Source organism: Haplochromis burtoni, unplaced genomic scaffold (assembly GCF_018398535.1).
Source record: "Haplochromis burtoni strain Fernald_Lab_line unplaced genomic scaffold, NCSU_Asbu1 Contig_76, whole genome shotgun sequence".
NCBI lineage: Eukaryota > Metazoa > Chordata > Actinopteri > Cichliformes > Cichlidae > Haplochromis > Haplochromis burtoni.
Genome location: NW_024582437.1, coordinates 1,111,410 through 1,117,762, shown reverse-complemented (window position 1 = coordinate 1,117,762; position 6,353 = coordinate 1,111,410).

Genomic DNA, 6,353 nt, shown 5'->3' with positions numbered 1-6,353 from the left:
CACACACACACACACACACACACACACACACACACACACACACACACACACACACACACACACACACACACACACACATACAATCTATTATTTTCCCTTGTGTCACTCACACGCACATCCATGCACTGATACACTTTCTGTCCCTCTGCTGTGCCCCAGCTGTCAAAAGCCAGTTAAATAACGAGAGTGCTGCTCTCCTGCCTCTTTGCATAGAAGCAGAGAAGCTGGTTATTGCTTGTATGGAACAGAGTATGTGTGTGTTTCTTCCCAGCTGCAGTGTGGTCACCCCACATGGGGAACTGTCTCATGAGGCTGTAAGAGTAACCGAGCATGCCTGCTCATCCCTGTTTAGATTGGATACAGGGAGAAGCGGCCTTGCACTGTGGCTAGCCTCTTATTTTTAATTCACTTCCCTGGAATGAAATGTAATATTGTGCACTCTGGGACTAATCCTAGAGTAAGGCAGTCGTAGAAGTTTGATTTATAAACGGATCACAAGTTACAGCATCATTTGCATCAGAAAGATCTGTTTTTGTGCCATGAGCTCTAGATGGCTGGACATGTATCACTTGTATATATTTAATCGACAGGTCAACATGTTTCAGGCATTACAGCCGGGAAAATGGTGTGGCTGAAGGACTGTAGAAACTGAGAAGCTGTATAGGATTGACAAGAGAAAGCAAGGTGCAGTGCAGTCGTTAGCAGGTTAAGATTTACATTGCTGTTAGTTGATATAGAGGTGGTGGCAGATTTGAGCGCAAACTAAACATGGAAATACCAGAAATAAAAAAAAAGTGTCTTCCACTTTATATTGCAGTAACTGGCCACAATGTTGCTCTGAATGAAAAACGAATGTGAGCATGTTAACAGGTTAATGAGGTGTGGTTTAACGTGTGCAACTAATCTGATGATGGTTCTAGATGAATAGTTAAACACAGTTTGTCCTGCTACTCACATGGTTGTGTGTGTCATGGCAGTCCATCCCATAATAAGATGGGTGTAGCCATCAGGACATCACCCACTGGTGAATGTGATTGGTGGTTCTTACAGAAAAAATTCCAGGGACGCTACAATCTCATGTGGCGTGACTTGTCACTCACAATGTTGGCCAGCTTTACTGTTCTTTTGACTCTAATATGGACCATAATTAACAACATGGACATGAATGTTTCATTCATTAGGACTTGAGTTTGCATAGAGCCTATGGTCTGTTTTACTCTATTTTACTTATTACTATTGAATTAAATGGAATTTCAATGCATTTTATCTGAAATTACAATTAAATTATATTTACTTACAAATGCTTATCCATAGATACTCAATAATAGTAGAAGTAATAATAATAATATAATTATAAGAGGTATTATAACAGGAAAAGAGATAATTATACGGTAATAGATTTTAAATGGTGTGTAACTTCAAGTATTTTATAAGAAACAAGAAAAAAAATGATATTGTAAGTAATTTTAAGTAATCAGATTTTTATACATATTATCAGAGTACAACTGAATAGTGAAGAATCCGTCATGCACACCAAAAGAAGGTATAATTATTTAATAAGATTGGAAGTTAAGCTACTTCGTAATTAAGCCTACGGCCCTGTATGTACTGCACATTTACAGTGTAGGTTGGAGAAGTATTATTTTTGTGCTAAAATACATGGAAGTTTCTCACTACTTAAAATTACTCACAGTATAAATAAATCTTCTTCCTTGTAAAGTATCTTACGTTACACACTACTTACCATTTTTACAGTGTAGTCTGTTTCTTCTCTAAAATACCTGACATTACTCAAAGTAGCATAAAGTATAATTATTTCTTCTTTGTTGTAAAAATGTGAAATTATACCCCTTTATGCTAGTGTATAGGTATTTTAAGCTAAATTAATAACATCTTAATTCTAGCAGAATTACACCCTTGCTGGGAGCCATACAGTGCTACCAAATGATAAATAGTTTACAGTGTCGTTAAAATACATTGAAATTTGCAATGCATTTTTTGTTTGTTTTTAATTCTTTTCCTGTGCTTAAGTTTTAATCTGGTAAAAAATTATAACACCTTCTGTCAAGTATTTATAACTGATTGACAGTAATAGTAATTACATGAAATTTTAACTGTGTTTTATTTATACATGACATGATAAAGCTTCAAGCATACTAAAGTATGTTTAATAACAATTTAGTCAACTCCATTAAGAGTCCATTATGACAAAGAACTCAGAGAAATCTATATCTATGTCACAGGATGTAACTGTATGATTTGAGATTTTAGATGATATTAATCATCAGTCACTCCGCCCCTCACTCTTCACACAGCTACACCCATAGATTTTTCTGTTGCCTCGAGGCCACACACAGGTATAAAACTCCAAGACAAATCTAATTTCCCTGTTACAGTCATTAGATGAAATATTTTAATATATTCTATCCACCTTGGTTTTCTTGTTACTTATCCGGACTTTCATCCTACAAGAGAGCGCAGTTTCTGAATAATCATACTGATATTTCATTCAGTAAGCACCAACGCTGTGTGTGAGTTAGGCTGAGTTGATGAAACCCACTTAACAGCCTGTCAAACCTGATTGTGGGATCCATTCACCCTCGCTGCCCTTGTCACCACCATCCACTGGAGCAAACCAGTTTATTAAGTTTCCTTTCTTCCTTTTAGACACTAAAACGCGCGTGAGCATCACTATATACCAAAACTATTATCTGTCATTATGATTTTAAATCTTACAGCATTCCCATCATTCACTTACTCTTCTCTTCATTTAACTTTTCGCACAGCTCTGACCTCCGATCATAGTCTGTCACATGACATTCAGCTAAACTCTGATAACTTTGCCTACCAAGATGCTTTGAACATTTTCCACTGATTGCAAAACTTCTCTTAATGACAAAATCTGCAAATATAATTACTGCTGCAAGAAAACCCAGCCAGAGATAGCGGACAGAAGCTGTCATCTGCTATTGTTTTCTAGTCCTTGTCCTCCAACTGAACTTCACCGACCGACAGTTTAATTGGTTTCAGGGAATCGAGTGTGAAGAGGAGTCATGACCTTGATCTTTCTCCCCGATAAATTACTTTTTTTTTTTTTTTTTTACGAACTATACATGCAAATATGCAGAGTATGTGTGTTCGAGAGTTGAGAGGGAAGTAAACAGATACATATTGTCTCATTTTATTGTGTGTTTAGTGGCTGATTAGAGGCCTAATTAAATACAGTGTTAGTGAGCTCAGAGGCAAACAGAGGAGACACTGACCCTGCGACTTCTAATGCACCCTGGGAATCAGCTGAACAAAGAGAGTAGATGCACATGGGAGGACAGAGAACATGCATTCAGAGACTTTGAACAAACAAGCATCACCAGACCTTTATCACCCGAACCTGTCCTTAATTCACTCTTCAACCCGCACCATAAATATTAATAGGAGGGCAGCAGGAAACGAAGCAGAACTAAACATTAGATCATGGTGATGTTGTTTGCTTCAGTTCAGACCTGAGGGGTACAAAAGCACAACATTCAATATATAGGCACGAGGACCAATGTCACAACCTTGACATATACCCACAACTGACAACTCACCTGCACTGATTTCAAAACAGGATTTAGCAGAAATATCTGTAACGCTATCAGCAGCCAATCTCACTATCAGTTTCTTTCCATCTGATGCACTGATACAGCAAATGTTCACTTCAGAATATATGATTATGTGAGAACGCTGCACGTTTTTTGCCCTTTGGTTGAACAACCCTGCGTTGTATACATTTTACATATATGTAGTGTTTGGAAAACACAAAACAGCACAATCAGATGACTTACACAATCCAAATCTGTTGTTTGTTTCTGTTATTTAGTTTTGTTTTATTTCCTTTTAAAAGTTATATCTCAGGTAAGCCTGAAAACTGCAAATTGGATTATTTATAATATTGCAATTCTCACTAGTTGACAATAAGATTATTATATGTTACTGTATTTCTTTTTTTCTTTTCTTTTTTTTTTTGCTTCTGCTACAGACTGGATGTAAATGGTTTGTCTGTTTGTCATTGTAAACCGAATTACATAAAAAGTTATGAATGAATTCATAAACAAATTTCAGGAAACCAGAAATCCAGGATTCAGAAGGTAGGGTTTTTTTAATGTTGCAAGATGGGGGGAAATTGGACCCTTTCCATTATATTTTCATGAATATATATCAGATTGAAATAGGAAAACACAGAGAGACATCTTGACGTTCTCTAGAAAATGATCCAAACTAATAGAGATCCATGTATTCTTTTCATTATAGGAATTCAGTTCATACATAATGTTTAATGATTTTTTCCATTTCTCTGACGTGTGTATTTGAGGATCTAGGAAATGCAATTTGAAAAACAATGCTCAGAACTGAAGGAACATGTGGAGGCTAATATAATCAAGACTACATTTCCCACAGTGCAATTCAATACCACATTTTCACTGACTTAGCTGCCACTGGTAAGATCTCTTTCTTTTCTTTTCTTTTCTTTTTTTTATTCTTTCCTCCTGATTTTAGTTTGATCTTAGTGCAATTAAACAACCCCAGTTACATCATTAAAGCTGCTTTCTAAAACTTCAGACAGTTCTCTAAGGAGTCACATGAGACATGGTCATATCCACAGGCTTAGTGCTGTGAAGGGTTTTTTTTAATTATTATTTTTGTTGAAAAAAATGTTTCATTAATTTTTGGGACTAAAAGCCAATTGGGAGTGCTTCCATAACTTAGATTGGTATGAAATTGCGGCAGGTAATTCAGTCCAAATGATTTGGTCATATTTGGGAATATCTGTGTCATGGTCTGGGTGTGTGGCTGTAAAATTCCAGTGAAGGTCTGGACCTCCCTGGTATCCACCTACAGCCCCCCTCACCTGAAGCTGATTGAGGCAATCAGGTTGGAGATTTAATCTGCTTGCTGACACTGCTTCCTCGCCAGTTCGTCAACTACCCTATGTTGGTAACCAGGCCTCACGCTTCATGTTCATGAATCTCAAGTGCTCTACTAACCTTGTAATCTCGTGTTCTAGTTACTCCAGGAAAACTCCATCATACTGAACCACTCATCTTGGAAATCTGGTTAACCCGCCAGCTCTCGGAATCATCTCCTTGCCTCACCTGCCTGCCTTCCTGCCCTTACACCACCTCGGGACCTTCACCACTCAGGACAGCTGCCACACACCACCTAACCCACCTGGACCGCACCACCTCTCCCTCAACGCTTCCATCTCCCACCTGCACATACTTACCTAATCACCAGCAGCTGCCGTTGCTTTCTTGGACCTGTCCCCTTGCTTGTCCCTCTCCCCTGGCTAAGACCCTAACGTGAACGTCATTTTGGCGTTAGTTAATAAACCTTTGGTAAACCCTTTACTCTGCCTTGGGTTTCCTGCACGTGGGTTTGATTTTTGGTGCTCGGCCTCCGGCCGTTTTGTGACAATCTGGTTCTCTGGATTAACGTAGGTGCAAGGCTTGGTATGTAAACCTTTTCAAATGAGAGATTAGCTACACCTTCTACAAACACAATCAAAGAGCATTACAATTTGTCCCAACAGGTGCTAAAGCTTGGCTAAAGAGTTTCACTTTAAAGCATTTGAGTCTTAACCCTGTGAGGTATGGTTCATCGCTGTTGATAAGCCTAGGCTAACAGACTATGTCATGTTTTTTGTCAATGTTTGCATCAAAGAGTACTTGAACTTTTTTCCAAAACATCCATTTTCCTTTTCTCCAAAGGATTCAAGTCCTGTTTTTGAAGAGAATCCAGCAGCTTGGGGTCTGCATTTTGTAACATTGGAGCAGTGGTGGTCAAAGCTTGAAGTGCCACTTAAGGCGCTTGACTTGGTGCATGACAGCTATGAAGGGCTTGCAGTAGTCATTAGCAGCAGAGAAAGTGTATGACGTGGGGCTTTATTTCATTTTCTGGGGCAGTGAACGTAATGTACTGGTAACATAACATATAACACTTCTTGTGGAGAAAGTTTAACAGCTTACACTATGTTAAACACACACACAAAACCCCAACAATTTATTTGACTGTGATGTATAGAGAGAGTGAGAGAAGTAAAAGGGGTAAAGAGAGAAAAAACATAGGAGATAAATATGCAAAATTTATTTATTGCTGTACAGATATATGGTGCTTATCCCTGCTTCTCTAGTGCTGTTCTGTTGTGGTATTATAGACCTTATGTTGAGGGGGTTTACTTTTTTTTCTTTTACATGAATTAGGAATATGTGTTGAGTTCACAGTTGAGCACCTCTCCATGCTCTGATGGTATTCTGCTTCTTTGCAATGATATTTCGCTTCAGAAATGTATGACCTCTTTGAGCATTCTCAGGACT